We start from the raw sequence: 24,808 nt of genomic DNA on the forward strand, positions 1-24,808 counted from the left end.
CAGGATTTCAGTTAACCTGGAGAGTTACTGATGAGCCATGGAGAGATGGATCTAATGTCGTCCTGGCAATGCTCTGTTTTTTTTTATGATCTTGGTGTCTTTGTACAGTTACATAAAGTCTATGAAAATTGACTGTATATTTTAATTAAACTCATTTATTTGGGTACAGTTATGAGAATGATATCTCAGTAAAAGTTTCAAAAACTGAACTCAATTATGAAAAGATGTCTTATATCCTGGTATTCCAAGTTCAATTTTTATTTTCATTTTTTAAATTGATAAAGGCAGTGATTGACTTAATTCAATACCATAGATTATTTTCCAATATTTAAAATAAAGTAAACCAAATAATTTAGCATATCACATTTCAGCAGCCACATTCAAGCATGAAGAAAATTAAATGCAGTGGTACATGACATCAAGTATGGTAACAACATGAATAATAGGTGAGAATACTGAGGTTACTTCACAATTTCATTTTTTTAAAGATTTATTTATTTATGCATACAAGAACTGGGGGACAGGTCAGAGGTGTGGAGGGTGAGAGGATTCACCAGAGACAGAGAGGAGAAGAGAACAGGCAGATTGACTGAAATACAATGCTGAGGGGAGCAGCGGGCGAGTCAGTAGAGGTCTGCTATGCTATGTGGGTTGCTCCCTGGCCAGGGATTGAACTTGTGCTGCAGTGGCTGCGGATTGCTTCATAGGTTGTCTCTTAACACCTTGTGCCACCAGGGAGGCTCACGTCACAATTTTAAAGTACAAAGTCTATTTGGACAATAACATTTAACAGTTAATAAGTGTTTGCTAGTTTTACAATTATAAAAATTACATTATAATTATTACAATTGATTTGTTTTCACAGCAAATTATAAGTGGTCTCAGAATAACAAAAATTTAGACTTGACAAGTGTGACTTTACTGGGGAAAAAAATCTGTGTTCCTATAAATCACTTGATGTTATTTACTTGTAGAGGCTTGGTAATTTTTGTGTTCCTAAGTAATGAGTTAACAAAAATAAGTATTTTTGGTTTCTCCTTTAAAAACAGAGATTTTTTTTAGTGCTAACAATGTGTCAGCACTAGATATGTACTTGTCTAGTACATATTAGTGAGTCCAACAGTTTTATGTTCTGAAACACACCAACAAGGTAATATAAAATAATCACAGTCTCAACAAATCTTATGGTAGCAGGAAAGTAATAGATGCATTTTACTTAACACTCAGTATATTTATGATTACATGGAAAAGAGAAACTATGTGAACTTTAATTTTATTTCAACAAATATTTATTGAATGTTACAGGACTCAGTGTTTTGTTGTTGCTGTCGCTTTATTTATTACAATGCTAACTAAGAAATACATGGACTGTGTTCATACAGAACTTTCAGCCCGAGAAGACAGATAACTATTGCATTAAGATATGTTCTAATAAGTTCTAACACATGGGAAAGAGAGGCGCTCTCAGAACACAGAGAAGAGGCATAACAATCGACTTGAGAGACAGTGATAATGGATGACTTCCTGAAAGATGTGAACCCTAAGTGGGTACTGAGAGAGGAGTAGCAGCAAGATCAGGTATGGCAGGGATAGGGTGGAGAGAAGTGAAAGTATGTCTTATACAGAGCACAGTCTCACAGGCTGGAATGAGCATGTCAAGTTAAGAGAGGGAATGTTTGACATACCATAGAGTGAAGAGTTGTGATGTGAAAACATGAAGTATGATAATTCAAGGCTAAGAATGGTCAAGGTGAAAGGACATGGATTATTTTAGAAGTGACAGTGGTTTCTGTTCTGCTTGTGTTGTTTTTTATGAACAGAATACCATGAACAGGTATGTGAGGTCAGTTTTTCAACAGCAAATCGACATATGAAAATAAAAATTGAACTTGGAATACCAGGATATAAGACATCTTTTCATAATTGAGTTCAGTTTTTGAAACTTTTACTGAGATATCATTCTCATAACTGTACCCAAATAAATGAGTTTAATTAAAATATACAGTCAATTTTCATAGACTTTATGTAACTGTACAAAGACACCAAGATCATAAAAAAAAACAGAGCATTGCCAGGACGACATTAGATCCATCTCTCCATGGCTCATCAGTAACTCTCCAGGTTAACTGAAATCCTGATTTTAAACACAACAGATACATTTTGCTTGTTTTTAAACTACATAAAAGAAATCATACAGTATGCACTCTTTTTTTCTCAAATCTTTCCTCCGATTTACGGTAATGAGGCCTTCATAGTGTTGCATGCAGCTGCTGATTGCTAACTGTGGTGCTGGGCAGTGTTTCATATTGACATATGAAACAAACACACCGGAGAAACCAAAAATCACATTTGCGCTTATGGTAGCCAGTGCCATAGGGAAGCCCAATTTCCCCATGAGGCTGACTAACCACGGATGGCTCTGTCCTAAATCACGTTGGACGCCAAATCTGTTATAGGACAGGGAGAGGGGCAGCCCAAACCCCGCAAACCTGCCTATACTAAATGGGTTCTGCCATCCGCCGCATCAACACAAAACACATGAGACTAATGGGAAGGATCTTTAATAAAACTAGGAAACAATACAGGTAAGGCAAAGAGTCTAGTTTCTAAATGAAGCACCCAAAGTTACCCGTCCCCTCGTAGGTAAAAGTCCATCCATATGGGATCGGCCCAGAACAAGGCCCCAAAGCCTGCTACAAGTCTAAAGCATCTTCCAGTGGGGACCCACAGAAAAGGGTCACAAACAACCGGACAAGCCCGGAAGGAAAAGAGCAAAATCAACATCAAGATAAAAGCTGCCATTGTCACCTCCCCACAGGTCTCACCCACATCTGTGTCACCCAGTCCACGACCAAAAGACAAGCGCAGTTTCTTCACGTGTCTCTAGGCTCCATGCGCCTCCTCCAGGTCTCCTGGCTCCATCCTGCTTCCTTCCTTAGTCTCTTCTTCAGCTTCTCCCCTTCCTGCTCAGCTCCACCCTCCCTTGGGTGGGGCAGGGAACCTCCCCCTTTCCTGGGGACCACCCTGTTGCAGTTTCAATGTAAAGAATAAGGTGGAGGAGGCGTCTCCTTGGTGGCACAAGGGGTTAAGTCACAGCGCTATGAAACTATCAGCAGCCACTGCAGCACTGAATGAGTTCGATCCCCAGCACGCAAAGGAGCTGACCCACATGGTGCAGCAGACCTCTTCTGTCCTGCCCACTGCTCCCCTCAGTGGTGTATTTCAGTCAATCCACCTCTTCTGTTCTCCACTCTGTCTCTGGTGAATCCTCTCACCGCCCCCCCTCCCCCACTCCACACCTCTGGCCTATACCCCAGCTCTTATAGGCATAAACAAATAAATCTTAAAAAAAAAAAAAATAAGATGGAGACCAATAGATAAAGTTGGGGAAAATGAGTAATTAAAAGATGTGATACTGGATTGCGTGATCTCCCTTACATGTGGAATCTGAAACAAAAAACAAAAACAAACTAAAACCTAACAAGCAAACAAAAAACCAAACTCAGGGACACAGACACAGATTCATGGTTGCTTGAGGCAGGGCTGGACAAAAGAGTAAGGTGGCCCAATGTATAGACTCCTGTTATAAGATTAGTGTGAAGATGCCAAGAACTGCATGATAACTATAGTTAATGATGCTGTATGATATATATATTTTTAAAGATTTATTTATTTATGCATACAAGAACTGGGGGACAGGCCAGAGGTGTTGGGGGAGGAGGTAAGAGGATTCACCAGAGACAGAGTGGGGAGCTGATCAGGCAGATGTACTGAAATACACTGCTGAGGGGAGCAGTGGGCAAGAAAGGAGAGGTCTGCTGCACCATGTGGGTAGCTCCCTGGCCAGCTGGGGATCGAACTCGTGCTACAGAGGTTGTGGACAGCTTCATAGTGCTGTGCTTAACCCCATGCACCACCAGGGAGGCCGATGATGCCGCATAATATATTTAAAGTTAGTAAGAGTATAGATCTTAAGAGTTTTCATTAATAACAATTTTCTGGTTTTGCTATTTTACCATTGCTATATAAGTTGTTGTCACTAGGGAAAGCAAGATGTGATGTTTGGTATAGGGAATATCTCTGTATTTTTTTCACCTCCTTATTTGTCAATAATAATTTCAAAATAGTAAGAGTTTTTAAAAAAGAAAATATAAATAAATCTAAAGAGACAGAACCCAGATTTAGTGTTAGCCTAAAATGGAGTGAAGGAGGGAAGCAGAAAGGGATGAGAGAGAGAGAAATTACAGTGAAGGAAATACACACACACACATACACATTCACTATCTTGATAGCTTTGAAGATTCCATGTGTATAAATACCTATCAAAATGTATCAAATTCTATGATTAGAGGATATACAGTTTACTGCATATCAGTTTTACAGTAAAACTTAAAAAAATTTCATTTAGGGTCCATAGGGAGTATTTGCATAGGGTGGTTTAGAAGCATAACTTAAAATGAATTAACTAGTTGTGGAACAGAAAGCTTTTGTATACTTCTTGCAAAAAAAAAAAAATGAAAGAGGAGAGAGAAAACAAAAGGAAAGAAAGAAAAGAAAAGAAAGGAGCGAGGGAGGGAAGAGAGGAGAGAGTAGGCATTTAAGAAACTATCTTTAACCTGCAGGGGTAGCTCAGGTGAAGAAGGAAGGTAGAGGATAATGCCCGAAGAGCAAGCACAGTAAAGAAAACGGGCTAAGAAAAGCACTAGGCATAAAGGAGTTTGTTTTTCTTATTAAAGCATTAAGAAATTGAAAGTCTGTCTCATGGCTAGGATATAGTAAGCTCTGAGATAAAATGGAAAACCCTGAGACTGAAGAAGTAGGCAAGAGTAAGAGTCTAGGAAATCCAGACTTTGTTCCGAAAGTAAGTTAAAATCTGCAAAGTTATTACATTCTCTGATATTTCTAGAATCGGTTACTTTTAATGAATAAAAGAGACTCTCAAGATAGAGTGTCCAGTGTATGAAATGCCTGTTATTTGTTACATTAAACCATAGGCAAATCTCTATAGGAGGACAAATGCTCAAATTCTCTCCTTCTGTCCTTCTTTCTCTAGTGTTTTCTAATTGTGTCACCGTGATTTCTTCATGCAGTTAATGTTACTGAAAAGCCACAGGTATTCTGAGCTATGTCATTTAAAATGTCTGGACCCCTGAAAGATCCCTGGATGGAGCAAAACCAGCCGAAGATTAAAGGAGCCATGAAGGTGAATTTTTTTTTAAAAAATTTGTTCATTCTGAATAAGGGACCAGGAAAAAGACTAATTAATACAAAGTAAAAATCTAAATCAACAAGCAACTATAAACCAGAGACACACTATGGTGGGGGGGAGGGAAGGAAGGAAGGGACTGGGAGAGGAAGGACTAGGGTCAAAATAAGGGGGCATGCAATTATATGGGGAATATAAACAAAATGAAAATGCATACATTGTGCAAAAATGAAAAATGATGTAAGAATTATTTAAAATAAAATAGTAAAAATGTTAAATATGGAATACCTAAATCTATTAATAAACTTTTACACTGTTAAATTAAAAAAAAAATGTTCATTCTGTTGCGTGAAATGGCCTGAGATAAGGAAGTACAATAGTTCCTAAAAGCTACTGAAGTTAACTGGGATTAGCATGTTGGAAGTGAAGGTGGTCTAGGGTTAGTGGGTTTCCCTCAGTACCAATAACAAATTCATATAATTTAAGACAATCTGCAAAGAATTGTCCCTGGGTCACAATAATAAGTTCAGAAATAGACTCGCCATACAATTTGAGCCAATAGACTCATGATAGAGGTACAGGAAGCTCAGGAGGTGATCAGTATTGATTTAAAGGGGCCCTTCTCCAACTTCATTGTCAGGAAGACCTGGGGAATGTTGGGAAGAAGGCTTAGGTCGGACTCACAGTATGAGATGGCAGGAGGCATGTAAAACTTGCTGATTGGGAGCTAAACCTAAAATTTAGTAAATATTAATATGAAATGCCATTATTTAAAAAGAATATATAAGGAAATATTTCCTTGAAATTTTCCATTCCTCCTTAATGGCAGGGCAAGGAATAGTAAAATTCAGTGAAGGTTAAGGTCAGAAAATTTCAAAATGTACTGATTCACATCTGAGTTAGTTTTCTGGTCTATGACTCTACATAACTAAGCCTTGTAATCTTCTGATAGTTACCAGTAAAGTGAAAGAAAACAGGCCAGCAAAGAAAACAGTATTAACAGTCACTGAGGAAAGACAACCATCATAAGAAGTTTCTTTAATAAATAATTACAAAAGTGAAAATTACTCTTGAGAAAGGAGGGATACCATGAGGACTAACCACTTATGAGTGTCAGGTAAGCCATGCCAATGGGACATAGATATTATCTATTTAATATTACTTGGAAAGGATTTGGTGAAACTTCCATTGTTGGAACTGAGTTGGGAAGTCTCCCTGGTACAAATGATTTGGAAAGGTGTTCACAATTTTGTGAAAAGTTTTGTATGTGCAATTAATGTTTAACCTTATTTTATGGTCCCCTGCAGTAAGCCTCAGAAAATAACCTGAAATGAGGTGAATTCTCTATTCAAGTGTTATCATTATAAAATTATTTGTAAAAATGAAAAGTTATAATTTACTTCAGTGTCTTTTATTACACTGGTAAGAATATAGGTAAGAGATAGGTAAGAAAACATCACACCTACTTAATATCAATAGAATATTGATGAATTAATAATGACATGAAAATGTGCATCTATTTATAGTCAAATTTAGAGCTACAGAATTATGCAAATAATTCTGCATAGAATTTATATGTGCTTATTCAGAGAGAAAATTCACCAAAATGTATAGAATTCACTTCTTTAGATAGTAAAATTATGGCTGATTTTATGATTTCCATTTTTTATTAAAAAAAAAACAACAAATTCTTACTACAGGAGCCATAATTTTTTAGCTGAAAAAAAAATCTATGTTAAAAACACTTAGATATATTTAAATACATTATATCATTTTGAAATTTTCTGAAATCTATTCGATCATATTATGTTCCATCATTTTATTAAATTCCCAATATTCTCTCTATTATATATGAATTTTTTTGGCTAGTTATGGTAGAATTCAAAGTGCTGGGAAAGTAACTTTTGAATATCTGAATTACAAATCAATTCAGGATATTAAAATGTACTTAATTCTTTTTACCCAAATCTCTTCTTCAAGAAATATATATCTGAAAGAAATGATTATGTGAATATATGAAGCCATCTATACAAAGATTATCTTTCAACACTCTTTCTAGTAGGCCATTTGGAAATAAACTCACTATTCACCAAAATAGGAGTAGCTGGATATAATGCGATACGATACAGTCATTAAACCAAAGACAATCTATCAGCAGACGGCAGCAACAGTCCAGAACTTACTGTTGAACTGAGTGATGGTAGATCACATGTGCTTTTTTCTCTTTTCACATAAGCATTCCCAGGTATTTAATAACCTTTGAAAATATTTTATTAACAGTAATGAAATATTTTTATATTGTGCCAATGCATTGTAAATTATTTAACCATTTGTTTATTTAACTAGTAAACTTAATCAGTTATTTATCCAGCTAGAAGAAACTAAATACAAAAAGAAGTCTCTACACTTACAGCCTCCCTTAACTCTACTATTGAGTTGTACAGATAAACAAAAATGTGCTCAATATTTTCTTTATTACCAAAACAGACCCTTAGATTTTTGGCACAAGAAAAAGAAAAGGACATATGTATCACTGGGAATATAAAGGTTTTCAACTTTCTTTACTGTAAAATAAGAAAGCTTCTTAATTATGCAGATCTTAAAATTGAACATTATTCTTTGTGCAGTTGACTGTCTTGGGTGCCAACTTTTTATCATGTATTAGTGAAAAACAGTATTATATTTATGAATTAAAGGAAAGTAGAATTGGTCTTACAAAGTTACTTAAAATATGATTTACAAATAAGATAAAAATATAATTATACAAACTTCTAGTTATGAAATAAACAAGTTCTAGGAATGGAATATACAGCAGGATGAGTATAGAAAAAATATTTATTCATTATTTACTCATTATTCTCCAAACAACTTTCAAAATAGTGATAATTAAAGAATAGATATACCAGTGTAGAATAATTATATAAAATAAATGTAACTATTTAATTGTTATTTAACATTAATGCAAATGTAAGCACTTAATTTATGATTATATAGTGTCAAATGGTTTAGAATTTAAATTTGTTAATATAAAGTATCTTTTAATATCATAATTTACCACTATAAAATAAAAGCCAAAATCTGAAAATTGATTTTTTTCCTTAACCTGAGAGTACTGAAATTATAAGATTGTCTAATCAAATTATAAATGTTGCAATGTTTTCAGTCATCATAAAAGTTCATTACTTATAAAAACAGCATTCATTATATTAGAAATATTACTTAGGAATAGGATCTCATAGGAAAACCAAAGTGACTCCATCTTACGTCAAACCCTTTATAGGCCGGTGACTGATGGTTGCCCTACTCAGGAAGATAGCCATATTCCCCATTGCTTTCTCCATCTACATTAACCTGTACCTGTTAGCCACACACAAACATTAATCTTAGTAGAATAGAAACATACAAGATAGTCCCTGCATACCTGTAGTCAGTGGTTTTACACAACTCTTATTCTTTAGGTTAAGGGTTGAACCTCACTGTGGTATAAAAGCCCTATCAGGGAGAGGGGTATGGGTCTTGTCTCAACCCCAAATTCTGCCACTGTCTGTGGTGCTGAGGACCCTGTATATTAGTTGCCCATAATAAGTGTTATATGTGATTAATGAAATGTTGTTCTTCAGTCTCAATTTACCTTCTTAATTTGGGGGGAACATATTTGCTTTCATGGTCACACAGACCTTAAGCTGAGAACAAAATAAAAATGTCATTAACATTTCAAAATTTCAGGTTGTATTTTTGTATCACTTTTCCTGCCAATTTCTTAATCCTTTATGGTCTTTAAATATTAGTAATATTCATCATAGAAATGAACAAATTTGAATATTGAGGAAACATCTAGCAGACCCAAGTGCATAAACAAAATTATAAGCATGAAATTAAAATAACTGATGGAAATTATTCTAAATGCTTTTGGCTTCAAAGATGAGTCTGCACAAATGTCTGATTTTGCTTCATAGTTGTATTTCATTTAATTTTTTAATAAGACTTAGACTGGAGGAAAGCATCAGTAATAAACAAAAACTATTTATAGACATTCTGCCTAAAATCAACTAGAATATGTACTTATTAGATTTCCTATATGTATCTCAGGGGTTTCCATTCCCTAACTTTGTCCCGTGAAGAATGTTGTAGGCTTAATGAATGATCTTTTTTTTAATATATTTTATTTTATATACTTTTTACATCATTTTTCATTTTTGCACAATGTATGCTTTTTCATCTTGGTTATAGTCCCCAAGCAAGTCCTTAATGAATGATCTTAATGTAAGACATCATCTGCTACTAATTAAACTTCAGATTTTGAGATCTGATTTAAACACATATGTTTCCTGCTTGTGGTTGCTCATGACTTTATCAGAAAGTAAACACAGATAGGTGGTCAGGTAGGCTCAAAGATTATCACAGAGGTTCTAATACTTATGACCATCCTGTCCCCTACTGAGCCAGCACCTGCAGCTAAAACAGAGGTACTCACTAGATCACCCCTTTAAACCTCCATCATGTGTGAAGATGCCCTGCAGGCCAGGGAACTGTCAGCCCTAGAAGTCTCCATGGAGAGGCTATGGAACAGAAAACCACTCTGTAAGCTATGCCAGTCTCAACTCAAAATGTACCTCAAAGTGCCATTCTTGAAACACAAAACTGAGAAAATAGAATAGAGACATTGCAAGCCACAGAGAGATTCACTGGTTAGTCTATTTCTCTACCAAATGATTTAAATCAAGTCATTCTTTTTTTTTGACATTGTTTTTTTCCACTGAAAATATGAATATTTTATTTCAGTATAAATTATATAAATGAATGGATTTTTACCAAAGTGTTCTGAACGTTAAAACAAAAGTCATAATAATGTGCAAAGCCAAAAAAATCTATCAAAGTTAAATAGATTAAAATTTAGAATCAATTTTTAAAAAGTTCTCTAAAAGAAAATTGTCCATTTCCAATAAAGATATTTTCAGTGTCAGGGGAAATCATACAATGATTATACATGTATCCCAACATCTAGGTGTAGTAGTAATATCACAGGATTAAGAGTGAGATAAGTAGAACAGTATTTTAGCACCATTTTCAAAGATACAATTCCACTAGTGAGAATTTAAAGGATTTTAAAAAGAGCACATTTTGCTTGGGAGATGAGTCAGAAAGTTAATTATTGCTGACACCATTGGTGCATCTGGCTTTGCTTTTTTTTTAACCATTAACGTGAGAGGTTACTGGTAGTTTTGGAATTCAAAAGTGAGTATGTTCAAGTCATGTGATTTTGTGGAATTTAATGTCCCTGAACTTTATTTCCCTCAACTGTAAAAAGAAAATAGCAATGACTACTCCATTTAAATATTATGAAAATAGGGGTTTTACTATTGTTACATTCACTTCTTTATTTCTATGAAAACAGAAAACTGATGACATTAAGCCTTTTAAACTTAATGTATTGATTTCCGTGCCATACTGTGCTCTCCCCTCAGATGATTAGTATAATGTTCTCTTCCTCTATTACATGACTTTCTTTCAACATTCTCCAGTGTCCCTGAAATACAAATTGAGTTAAAAAAAATGAGAGTTCGCTTTTAAAAAGATGTATTTTATGATAATAACATTAATTATATTATAATAATGGGTTCTATCTTGTCATTTGCTGAATAATGTGGGACATTTTAAGTTAAACCTTTTTCATTATGAAATAAATTTTTCACAATTTGCAATTTATAAAAGAGCCAAGAAATAGCTAATACCCTAATATTTACAAAGGTGTTTCAAGTTCCTTGCTGTAGTTTGATCCTAAAGGTCAAAAACTAATGTGCTAAACATCAATAAATTAAGGGGTATGAACAGGTATGATGAAATATAATTTGCTTCAACTTTATTCTATTTTTGTATCCTAGACCTTAAGAAACTCAATCCTAGTTGCTGTACCCAAGCCCATGAGGGTTTAAGAATAAACTCAAGAAAATAAATGTGTAGCAAAGAAATTGGAGTGTAGGGAGAAAGGATTCTGTATGTGTGTGACAGGCTCTCCATTCATCTTTGTGTACAGATACCAAAAGGTACTACCTAAAACCAGAAAAAAAAACAGTTTCTGTCATCTCGCGGTGAAGGGAATGATTGCCCAGCAGGCCTTCTTAGGTAGCTGAAAAGTCTAGTGCATCCAAACTGCCTCCTCCATAAAACAGCCACATTGTTTGAGTGCTTTGTGATAACCTGAGAGATGTGATTTTTTTCTCCAAAAAAACCTTTCCTAGCACCAGCCCTTCACATTCAAGGAAAAGAAAGCTGTATTTTCAATTCTAGTACAAATGACAACACAAGCTCAAAACATCAAATAGAAGACTTTAGCTCTCATAAATCAATAACATTTGCTTTCCCCTCCAAGTTTTGTATATTCAATAATAATATATCAAGAAAATAGTCATGTAGGAAACATTCACAATCTCAGTTTTCTTTTATAAAGCTTAAAATAGGTATGCAACCTTATGGAGGGAACTAATCCTAAATATCAGGAAGAGATAAAACAATATAGTTTAAAAATGTTCCCTTTTCAATCCCTTTTCACAGTAAGTACCATCTGTCATTGTTATGAGATATTGGGGTTTATTGAATTATACATGGGGAATAACAATTTACTAAAAATTAATACATTGCACTCAGAATAGCATGACAACGGTTGATGTCATTTGAGCCCATAAATTAATTTTCTTTATTATATAAATACTTCTCTAATTACTACCAGGTCAGATTATATAGGAACACTAGAGGAACCATAAACAATGATCTTGGGATCTGTCTGCTTTACAAAGATAGTCATACTATAGTTCAAGCCTTCATATTTCAGGAGTAGAAACACTTGGAAGAAGGGCTAGCATTTATATTCAGGAATGTAAAATCAAACTCACCAAACTAAAATTGTGTTGTGAGTATATTTAGCATCACAAAGCTTTCAAATGCATTTAACGATTATAATATATAAGATTACATATATAATATATAAGATTTCATCATTCTCCCACTGATAAAATATAGGAGAGCAGAAATTAGAGAAAAAAATTCATCATTACCAGGAGAAAGTCACCAGGCATTGCCAAATATAAAAACCATTCCCTGCCAACTCCCTCAGAAAGATGAAACGTGCGTAGGAAGGGTAGTTATCCTGCTCTCAAAACATTTGATAAGGAGTTCTTGTGTCTAGTCTAACTTTAATAGCTCCTATCTTAATGATCTCTACAATATTTTAATAAAACAAGCATACGGCTGACCACGTGTACTGTAACTTGTTCTCAAATGTGAAGCTTCAAAGTTAAACAAGGACCATAGGCAGGCTCAGCAGTGAGTGGTAGCCTCAAAATGAAGCCTGTAACGTAGGAAGCTTTAAACACAATTCTCTATAATACAAACTGGCACTTGCTGAAAAGACTGGGTACTGATATCTGCTATTCCACTGACTGAAGTGAACTTTCACAGAGCTGCCATGCAGTTTGCTCCATATGACAAGAGACTGCTTCACATGTCTCTCTCTCATAGACAATCCCATCCCAAGGGATTGGCTAAGGGGAGCTGAGTCATCACATGCTTGAGGTTTACAGTCGTGTGCGTCCAAGTGTACTCTGAAATTTTTGCTCTTTCTGAGGATTAGCGGCAGATTGCTCAATCACACTCTTGGCTTTTTCCTAGAGTCCACTTTCCCAAATATTAAATTTCTCAATTTTAGCATCTTTCTAGATCTAGAAATCTGAGATTTTCCCAAATCATCCAGTTATGCTTCCTTTTTACTTAGCAATTTCCCCCCAAATTTCTTTTTCATCTTGCATTTTACTCAGGCATCAAAAAAAAGTGAAGGAGCACCTTCAGCACTTTCCTTAGGAATATGCTCAGTTAACATTCATTTTCATAGTTTATAATTCTGCTTTCCACATAACTGAAGGGGGAAATTGTGTAAGATTTTGCCTCAATATAGCAAGGATGGCCATTCCTCCAGGTTCCAGTAAGTTCTTCATTGCCTTCTGACTCTTCAGCAGCAGCATCTTTAACATCATTTACCAACAACCTACTAATGCCAATTTAGGTATTCTCCAAGACAAAAAATGTTTTCTCCATCATACTCTTCACTCCTCCTGAGTCTGCCCTATCAGAGCTTTAACATCCCCATTTTTACTAACATTATGTTCAAGGCAATCTAGGCTTTTCCTGTCCTGCTTTCTCAAAACTTTCTAGGCTCTGCTCAAGAAGTCGCTTCCAGTTTTCTCAGTATTTTTTTTTGCAGCTACACTCCAATTACAGGAGCAAAAATAATGTATAATTTTCGTTACAGCCACACCAAATTATTATAAATTTAGTGACTTAATACAAATTTGTTATTTACTGTTCTGAAAGTTAGAACTCTAACAAAGTCTCACAGGACTAAAGTGAAATATTAACATCATGACTATGTTCTTTTCTGTAACCTCTGGTTAGGAACATCTTTATTGTCTTTTCCTATTGCAAAAGGCTACCTATTTCCTTTGCTGGTACCCGGTTGCTCTCTTCCATCTTCAAAGGCAGCTACATCAGGCCAAATCATGCTGATGCAACTATCTTTCTAGCTCTCTCTTCCAATTCACCTTTCTGCTTTTGAAGACACTGATTATATTGGTCAATTTAAATAACTCAGGGCAATGACCCTTTGTTCAGGTAAAATGGTAGTGACTTTGTTTCCAATTACAACCTGAATTCCATTTTGCAGTGTTCTTTGGATGTCCAGGTCCTTTGGATTGGAACATAGACATCTGTGGGAGTCCATTATTCCACATGCCATAGTGTCATTAATTTAACAGTATTCACCTCACAAGAAGCAATAGAATTCACCAGTAGCCTCTTAGGCATGGTACAGATTTGGCATGGTTCAGCCTAAGGCACACTGGAAAATTGGTGGGCAGCTAGCACTGTGGGACTCACCAGTTACTTTGCAACCCCTAACTCTACTTTTGTCATGACACTTCAAGGAGCTCCAACTTGGCAGGTTGTTTGGGGGGGTGTCACCCAATCATTTCTCTGGTTGCTTGATATGGTGAAAGTGATTAGTCCATCTGATCAAGCTGGTACCATTGTGGAATTTGCCAGAAAAAAGATCAGTCTGATAATTCAGACATAGATTATATATTATACAAACTTCATGTCTATAAATAATCTATGAATCATGGAATATTAAAAGAAATAGTTATCAGCAAACCAATCATCTGGTATTTGTAACTATAAATAACACAGATCCATCTCAACTGAAAGAGTTCAGTTGTTTCAACATAGGACTGAACATGTAGACATTAGTATTATGCTACTTAGTAAAACCCTACCTAGGAATATATCAACTGAATACCTAGTTATATTAAAAGTTTAGTGGCCAGAGCTCAACCGCTGCACCCCAGGGGAGGCCCGAAACACATATCTTTTATATATCATTAGAAACATGTAGTATAGAATGATGAGACTCTGAAGGATTTTGGAATGCAAACCTCTCTACCTTGCCTTTGAGGAAAATTGAAGAATACCCTGCCAGCAGTTCAGGTTTAGTATCCCTCACAAGCAAGTCTACTGAACTCAGATTTACATGCTATTTGAAACCTATAGGCAAGCACCTTCTGTACTTCATATTTCTCACTCCACTGCCCAATATACATTATGAATCAAGTCATGGAGATGGTCGAAGACCTTCATAAGAACTATAGAGGATAATGATCAATTATTTTTTTTTTTAATTGAAGTGAGTTGACTTATATCATAATCAGTGTTTTGGAAGTATAGGGTCCCCCTTCAGTATTCAATTATTGTTGTGTACCTACCACCAAATCACCTGTAATTCGCCACCATAGACCATTGTGCTCCCTCCCTTCCTGGTTCTCACCGCTACCCCCAAATTTCACCCTCTGGATGCTTCAGTTCCTAAAGGTGCCTACCATGGACATGCTATGAGTCTTGGAAGATTTGTACCTGCTGTCCAACTGACTCTTAATGTAGTTGGTGGAGTTGGCAAGAAGTGAGGGTCTTTGAACATTTTGTTTTTTTCTTTTGTTCAACTAAACAGAATGAGTAAAATCTCACTTTTTACCCATAGTTCTCCAAAGCCCTTCTTCACAGACTATTCCCCACCCTCAACTGAATTGGGAAGCTGACAAGGACAGTGCATGGCAGGAACCCAAATGCTGTTTCTATTCCCCTAAAGACATTTATAACTATTTGAATTGATTTAACTAAAATTCTTAACCATATTTATTATATTAATAATAACAAGTTTAGTTTTTTTAACAATTTAATTCCTCAGCACAAAGTAAATCCACTTAATCACTTTCACCAGTAGATAAAACTCTTATTCCTTGGTGATCAGTTAATCAAGGAAAAATAAAAGCATGCAAGTACATAAATAGCTTACTTTATAATTGGGGATAAGTAGAATCTATTTAGAGGTGATGGTGGGATTTTTTTGGGGGAAGGACAATGTTGTTCATGCCATTACTAAGGAATTCATGAGGACAGATGCAATTTACCTGTATATTGACCTCAAAAATATAAATTGTGTCCTTATCTGCTATTTTCTATTGTGCTTTTGATAGTGAAAATCTCTAAACCAAGGTCAATTTAATTTGGATGAGAAACAAATTGACAATGCAATATCAAATATTTTAACAAAAATAAATGAGTTGTGATCAGGATTTTTAGCTTTGTTGTTCAGTGCCAAGTTTAAAAATTGAAATTATTTTAGATAAGATTTACAAATGGTCTGGAGATTAGTTTAAAACTTTCGAGCATAAATAAAGTTAAAATGAGAAGCAGATGGGACTATACTTCTTTATAGAACAACTGTCTGTTTCTCCTTATGATCAACAGAAAAGAAAGTAGAAATGGAATAGAACACGCAAGATTTCACATACGTTGCCACACATTTCCATGTATTCATTAGATAGCCAAATATATTCATATTAGAACACTTATTCTTATTCAATTTGTTCATACCATCATGTGCGATTGCTTAATTTTTTATATTTGATTGAAATTGGCTATTTTATACTTAAATTGTTTAAGGTAAATGTTAATCTAATTTTCACTTTAATATAAGGTATTATGGTATTGTATAGTATTTGGAGAAGCTGAAAATATTGATTCACTCTTTCTGCATTATTTAAACTGTGACCTATAAATAGTCTATCCTGTAGTAACTATTGTATAAGAAAAGCTCAAAGACATGCTCACCAGAGCTTAATAGTTAGTTTTACTTTATTATAATGCTTCTAAAAAATATGAAAGACTATTTTTTATATGGTAATCATTAATTTCCAAAATTCTAAGCTCATTAGTGTGGTAGAAATATCTGACCACCATCGAGATTAATGAAAAACTTTTGATAATCACACCTGTGAGAATTTGTTGTTATGAAATAAATAAATAATAAAAGAAAATGCGAGTATGACCAATAAAAATTTTTAAGATTTCTGAATCCTTTGTCTTTCAAATGTAGCAGATTTAGACTTAGTCCATTAAGATGCTAAAAATTTAACCAACTAGTAGAGACTTGCTTCTTTTCTCTATCACACATATCACAGAGAGACACACTGTACTGTTACCTTCTGGCTCCTAGTACATCTTCAACATATTATTTTTCAGATTACATTTCTGCCATATCTCCTTTGTTCAGGCTGACAGTTTACATGATTTTCTCAATCTCATCCTGGTGAACTACCCCACTGACAAAATACATATGCTTCCAAGACATTTATAAAACATTTTATGTCAGAAAATGTACTTACTTTACCTAATTATACTACAATAAAATGTTCTTATGAGAGAAATGATTTTATTTCAAGCTAAAATATTTGCTTTACATTTTCACTTTTTCAGATTTGGAGACTTTGATGACTGCTAATAGACACTTGTCTTTCTCCATTTCAAAATAGGGTGTCTTTCACAAGACTGTTTGACTATCTTCTTTGAATATGTAACTATTCCCAAGCAAACATCTCCTAGTCTCTTCTGCCATAAACTGAACTTTATTACCTGAACTTTTTCCCATTTCATTTCCATGCATCCTCTCATTCCCTTTGTAAGATATCTCTCAAATCTATTTTTTCTCTTTTCCTCCACTAACATTGCTCTGCTCAAGAATTCACACCCTTGTGTAGATTAGTGACAACTGGCTTCAGTATGTAACTACTAATGTACAATAACTTCATGTAACTACTAAAATGGCTTCTGAAAACAAAAAAAAGCACATTAGCTTGATGACATATTCAAAGCTTTCTATATGATCCACAACAATGTCTTCCATAGATAATTGAAATACACAATGGGATTACAAGAAAAGAAACAAAAGCTCCTTAAAAACATGAACCTAATAAATTGTGGAAGTATGTTTTCACTAATGTAGACTTCTCAGATTATTTTGATGCAGTAGGCACTTTTAATATTCAAGAAGATGGACTAGCAGATAACTTTCCCCAAACCTATTTATTCATAAAATCTAGGCTGAGTGGGTAGGGACATAAATGTTTGTCAACATAATTTGATAAAAGCTGCCATATAGGACAATTTCAAATTCTCATGTGTGGCAATATAGAGGTACTTTTAATCCTTCCCATATCTAGATCCTGCTCATATCTACTCTTCCCTGTGATTCCTGCCACATGGAAACACCTATGGCATCTTCACTGGTGATTGTACCTGCTATTAATTTTACCTAATAGTCTCTCATTGGGGAAAACTCCTCATTGGGGAAAACTCCTGCACTACTCTCAAAATCAGCATGAGTCTCTCTTTCTTTAATATTTTCCTCATCTCTTTGTCCTTTAGAATCATTTGAGAAAGCACCAGATTTTGAGGCATGAGACCCTGCCATCTAGAGTTTTTTTCCATCCCTGAATTTAATTCTGAGAGAAGGTGAGCATTGATAACCATTGCTTGAGTTTTCAGAGATTATTCTGACGTTGGAACAGTGTTTTAGCTAATGTATCTTTTCATACTTACTTGCATGCTTTGCCATTAAATCAAGATTATTATTGATATTTATATGTCTGAATAGTATCAGCACCCTGACACAGAGTGGATATTCAATGAGTAGGTATTAACAGTTATTTTTTGATAGGTGGTCTAACATTGGATTTTTAAAAAGATTTATTTATTTATGCATACAAGAACTGAGGTATAAACCAGAGGTGTGAGGGAGGTGAGAGGATTCACCAGAGACAGAGGGGGGAGCAGAACAGGCAGATCTACTGAAATACACTGCTGAGGGGAGCAGCAGGTGAGGCAGGAGAGGTTTGATGCACCATGTGGGTTGCTCCCTGCTGCCTGGGGCTCGAAATCTATTGCAGTGGCTGGCTATAGCTTGATAGCCCTGTCTTTAACCCCTGTGCCACCACAGAGGCCCTGACATTGGATTTTTAGTTCCTGTAGAGATGGACATTTTTACAGATGTTAATTTTTGACCCTAAAGTAATAGAAAGACAAAAGTATACCTTCATAGAAGTGTTATCGTCATGAACATAAGGTTATCTAAAACTAGAAAGCTAGAAAGGAAACATTTTGAGAATTTTTATTTCTTGTGTTTGGAAAGCTTATGTAAAGAAAACAAACCTGGGAGGCTTGAATTAATAATCATAATTATTAAAATATTATAAATCATTCAAGCCTTGGAAAGATAAATTACATAAAAATTCAACAACTTTATTGTTGTAATAGTTTTTAGTATAATGAAATGAAAGTCACTCTATGGAAGAAAACCTAAGAAATAAATGACTTATTTTGCCAAAAGCACAGTATAAGTTTAGCAAAATTACTATTAACATAATAGGTCTCAAAAAAATAATTGTCACAATAATAAAGAAAAAAATCAACTCTGCATATGAACAATGTTTTTTAAAATAACTCATCAAAAATTGGGGCAAATTCTTAAAAATTTAGTTAAGCATAGAGTTAGTAGAAACTAGTCAGCCAAATTAAAGTTTAAGAAAAATCTCAGGCATAAAAAAAATTGACATAAAATTGACATAAAATAAAACTGGGGTATTAATGCACAGCTTATTATATTTCTAAAACAAAAAACCTATAGTTAAACCCCAATAGTGCCCATAACTCTACCCAGGAGTGGAAAAGGTATATTACCCATTCATAATGCATTGTTTTCTTCTTTAATAACAAAAAGCTGATTTTGTTGGGTGGCATTTTGTTCATTTATAAAACCCTATGTTTCCAACTGTTTCTATTATTGTAGTTTTTACTGAGGTAGCATTGGTTTACAACACTGTACATGACTTCAGAAGCACAGGTCCATACTTTTTTTTAATTTTTTTTTTTTTAAGATTTATTTATTTATTTATTTATACAAGCACTGGGTACAGTCAGAAGCATGGGAGGGTGAGAGAACTCACCAGAGCCAGAGCAGGGAGCAGAACAGGCAGATGGACGAAGTACACTGCTGAGGGGAGGAGCGGGCGGCAGAAGAGGTCTGTCGTGCCATGTGGGACTCTTGCGCGGCGGCCGGGGATTGAACTGGTGCTGCAGAGGCTGCAGGCAGCTTCGCAACCCAGCGCTCAACCGCTGCACCACCAGGGAGGCCCACAGGTTCATACTTTTGACAATTTAGCAGAGACAAGTCATGGCCAATCAGAGATCAGTGCAGATTGGGGTAAGTTTTCTGGAAACTGAATTCAGCTGGCTGAATAAAGTCATCCTGCATTTCATGGGCACATGGTGGCTGGAAGCCCAGTGACCCCTCAATGCCAAGAAGACAGCCTCAGCATGGCCATCACCTGCAAAGAGTAGATGATGGAGCAGAAGATAACTCGCCTGTGGTGTTATGGTTTAAAGGAGTCACCACCTCTACCCGAGACTAAATACTATTATACTTTTCTTTTTCACTTTATATTTCTAGACCCATTTTTCTCATTCCTGTAGCAAGTAACCAAACACAACCGAAATTAATCAGCTATGTTACTCTTGGATGACTGTCAGAGGACAGCTTCAATTCCGCACATCTTCTCAGGAATGCAGGCCTACATATCTGCTGTGGGCATGTGAAAGCTGAGCCTGTAGTGAAGAAAGGGCCAATCTGGCTTTTCTGTTTGGCCCCTCAGTGATTAACATTCAAAATAGCCAGGCTTTTAAAGAGCTCAGCTACTACCCATGAGTAGGATTTAAGATATACACAATTCCTCTGGCATTATAGTGAAATTTAGCCTGTGATAAATTAATTGGGGAGCATCAAAATGTAGAGTAAGTTTAATCATCACCACATTTGTCTAAATCATTTGACTCAAGACATTCTTTGTGCACCTGCAATCTAATCAAAATGACCTAAGAGTGCACTTAGGGAGTCATGATAATGTACAACTGTCACTAAGGAAACATATATTAAAATGATTATATTTAACTGTGCTCAAAGAGCTAGAAGAATATAGACAAAGAAGGAAGGAACTAAAAGACAAAATATATTAATATCCCCTGCATTAATCAGAAGGGAAATATGCGTAAAATAAATAAATTAATGTGTATTCTCTGTGAACTACATCAGCATGAATCCAAATCTGACGGGCTGTAATGAATTCACTAAAATAGTGCCATACTGTTGGGAAGTATTTGATTGGCCAGCTGGCATTCCTCAAGTGAGTTCTCTTGGGGTCACTAGCATACAGTTTGCTCAAACACACCACCTCTACAGTATCCCTTTGTCCAATACTGTCCGCGAAAGAGTCATATGCAGGCTATTACCTAGTTATTCCAAAAACCCTCATAAACAATATGATAAATAGGGCCTCCCCAGTGGCGCAGCGTTGAGTGCTGGGTTGCAAAGCTTCCCGCAGCCTCTGCAGCGCTGGTTCAATCCCGGCTGCCAGACGATGGTCCCACATGGCATGCAGACCTCTCCTGCCGCCCGCTGCTCCCCTCAGCAGTGTACTTCGGTCCTTCTGCCTGCTCTGCTCCCCGCTCTGGCTCTGGTGAATTCTCTCACCCTCCCGTGCTTCTGACTGTACCCAGTGCTTGTATAAACAAATAAATCTTAAAAAAAAAAAAGAATATGATAAATAGAAAAGAGTATAGCACTTCGCATTCATATACTTGACTTGTATAAAATCTCTCCTCTGATTACCTTTTTTCTTTTAATCTGACTGCATTTTTCTGTATCACTTATAAAGTGTAGCCATTTACCATTTCCCTAAAGTTCAATCTTTCTTCTCACTTTTTTACATTAGTGAATGATGCCTCACAGTTTAGTTTGAAGTGTGGAAGTGTGATACTGTCATTCTTCCTCTTTTGTCAGGATCGCATTGGCTTTAGGGGGTCTTTTGTGGTTCCATGTGAATATCAGTAATGTTTGTTCTGTTTCCATGAAAAATGCTACTGCAGTGCAGATATATATTGCATATGTATATTGCTTTGGGTAGAATAGCCAATTTGACAGTTGAGTCTTCCAATCCATGGTCAGGCAGTAAATTCATTTCTTTGTGTCTTTTTCTTTTAACAATATCTTACAGTTTTCTGGTTTGTTTTTTTTTTAACTTGAATTTATTTTTTTTTCTTTTTCATGAGGTTTTTTATTATTATTTTTTAATTTTTTTTACATCATTGTTCATTTTTAAACAATATTTGCTTCCCCCTCTCCAGGTGTAGTCCCCATAGAGTTTCCTTCCCCAGTGCACCCGTGCACCATCACCTCAGTCCCCTGTGCTCCTCCCTCCCTCCCTCTGATCCCTCTCCCTCCTCCTCCCCTGCAGGATGTCTCTGATTTATAATTGTCCATTTTTGCTTCATTGTGTTTTGTACTGTTATTTTTTTACACTGGTGTCTTCTTTGGTTCCCCTATATTCCCGGCGTAAGTGAAACCATCTGATATTTTTTTCTTTTTCCTGCTGGCTTATTTCACTGAGCGTAATTCCTTCTAGCTCCATCCACGTTGCTGCGAATGGCATGTGTTTATCTTTTTTGATTGCTGAATAATATTCCATTATGTGTATATATATATATATATATATATATATATATCTTATTGTTTTCTTTTTATAGTTTCTTCACCTCCTTTGTTAGCTTTACTCTGAAGTATTTAACTTTTTTGGTGTGATTGTAAATGGGATCTTTTTCTTAATTTCTTCCTTTCCTAATTCATTGTTTGCATATAGGAAGGCAACTGATTTTTGTGTATTTATTTTATAACCTGACACTTTGCTGCAGTGATTTATTGCTTCAGTTAGTTTCTCATATTTGTCATTTTGTTCATTGCAACAGCCTAGTGTCTAGAACTGAGCAAATGCAGAGTGGAGTCTTTAGGGTTCCTGTGCATATTATGTGTCTCCAGCAAATATTGATAGCTTTATGTCTTTTTTCCCAATTGTATTCCATTTACATCCTTCTCTTGCCTAATTGCTCTAGACTTCCAATACTATATTGAATGGTAGTAAGAGTGGACAATCCTGTCTTGTTCTCTTCAGTTCTTGTCCAGTCCTCTGCTTAATCCACTCCAACCCAAATTTTATATCCATCTCTTTAATAAACTATTAAGTATCACCTTTGCCTTCATGTTTCTAAATCCAGAGGTCAGTGCTTTGTCTTTATCTTACTTAATCAATCAGCAGGATTCCACACAACCGGCCACCCTCCTTGTCAATACTCCTTAGTCTCTTGTTTTCCAGAACTCCATATAATTTAGATATAGCTTTGAATTCACTGATTATTCTTTCTTAGTTTCTTCTGATGGTTTCTTCTCCTTTCAACCCTTCACTTTGCTGTGCCCAGGACTGAGTCTTGATTTTCTTTTGTTCTGTATCAGTGCACAACCCCGGTGAGCTATATCATCTATATAACCAAAATTTCCCAATTTTGTAGCTCCAACTTTTAGACCTTTCTGTCACATCCCAGACTGCCTACTTGATATCTCCATGGGGATATCTGCTATCTCAAATATTAGCTGTAAAACTAAACCAGTAATCTTCCCCCCAAATCATGTGCCACTAAAATTTTATCTCTCAGTTGACAAGAAATCAATTCTTCCTGTTCCTCAAGTAAAATAAAAGAAAAAACAATTCATCAAAAATCAAAGATTTTTTTTTCCTTTCTCTCAGGCCCCATAACAAATATGGCAGGATATTTTACTGTCTCAATACCAAGACATGCTGAGAGTTTGACCACAGCTGACCACCTGTACTATCCCCACCCTAGTACAAGTCAGTATGATCTCTTCCTGAGATTACTGCCCAAGCCTCCTGACTGTTGTCTTGGACTCCACCCTACCTGATACGCTTTTCTTTGTGCATAAATCAGAGAGACCTTTCCTTTTTTTTTTTTTTTTTTGAGACCTTTTCAAAAATATAAATTGATTCATGTGAAAACACCCTCAAGTCTCCTTTTATTCTCTTGGAATAAAGTCCAACAAAATTGTACCAGATTTGGCCCCTTTTATCACTCCAATATTATCTCCAGCTACTTTTCTCGCATAGTCTCAAACATATTTCAACCACACATCTTGCTATACCTGGAACATACAGAAAACAGACAACTCTCACCACTTACGGAGATTTATACTTATGTCCCTATTTTACTGTAAATATCTGCATGTTTATCTTCAGTTATTTATTTGTTTTATTTTTTTTTTTTTTATAGAGGCATTTATTTATTTATTTATTTATTTGTTTGTTTGTTTTTTGTTTATACAAGCACTGGGTACAGTCAGAAGCGCGGGAGGGTGAGAGAACTTGCCAGAGCCAGAGCAGGGAGCAGAGCAGGCAGAAGGACCGAAGGACACTGCTGAGGGGAGCAGCGGGCGGCAGGAGAGGTCTGCGCGCCATGCGGGACCCTCCTCTGGTGGCCGGGGAGCAGCCGGGGATCGAACCGGCGCCGCAGAGGCCGCGGGCAGCTTCGCAACCCAGCGCTCAACCGCTGCGCCACCCGGGAGGTCCTATCTTCAGTTATTTAATTGTCAGTTTTTTAAGCAAGTCTGTATACTCTAACTACTCTGTGTAAATTTCAACTTCCAACTCCTCAAATCCTCCCAAACACCAATAGATTTTCTTCTCCTTTCAACAAAAATTTATCACTTTCTAACAAAATTAAAATTTACCTATGCATTGCCTTCTGTTATCATCTGAATCTTCTCCTACTGAAACAGAAACTCCATCAATAAAAACAACATTTGTCCCTTTGTTCACTGTAACAGCCTAATACCCAGATCTGATCAAGTGCAGAGTAGTTGCTTCGTAATTATTTGCTAAATATGTGAATTATTTATGTTGCCTATACCTCTGTTTTAGTTATCATTTCTGTGATTGCAACTTCTAGATATCATGTTATTTGTGTACTCTATATAATTCTAGTCTATCAAAGTGAATCATACTTAACAATAGCATACATAACACACAAATTATTTTGAGCCTCTTGCAAGCATATATTGCTGGAGAAGAAGGCATTTAGTATTTTCCCTTTCTATACACACCTTAAATCTTTCAAAATATGTTTTTTTCCTACCCAAGGCAGAGGCATATTCCAGAAACCAAGAGCAACAGCAGAAGCATTTCTCAAAAAAGGATGCAAACTGAGATACTAGTAAGAACCAATGACTGCTACCAATCTAAGGAAGAGAGATGCTCAGAAGCCAACAGTGTA

General features: G+C 35.7%; 1 long non-coding RNA gene across 1 annotated transcript; it reads left to right on the forward strand.

Annotated features, from left to right (window-relative positions):
* The first annotated feature begins 5,063 nt into the window (after positions 1-5,063).
* LOC119253359 (uncharacterized) lies at positions 5,064-24,808 on the forward strand. Its single transcript, XR_005127054.2, has 4 exons — positions 5,064-5,203; positions 6,159-6,323; positions 18,011-18,097; positions 24,676-24,808. It is a non-coding gene; the product is annotated as an uncharacterized LOC119253359 (long non-coding RNA).

The sequence above is a fragment of the Talpa occidentalis genome, unplaced genomic scaffold (genome assembly GCF_014898055.3).
Source record: "Talpa occidentalis isolate TD23 unplaced genomic scaffold, MPIMG_talOcc4v2.1 talOcc4.2, whole genome shotgun sequence".
Taxonomy (NCBI): domain Eukaryota; kingdom Metazoa; phylum Chordata; class Mammalia; order Eulipotyphla; family Talpidae; genus Talpa; species Talpa occidentalis.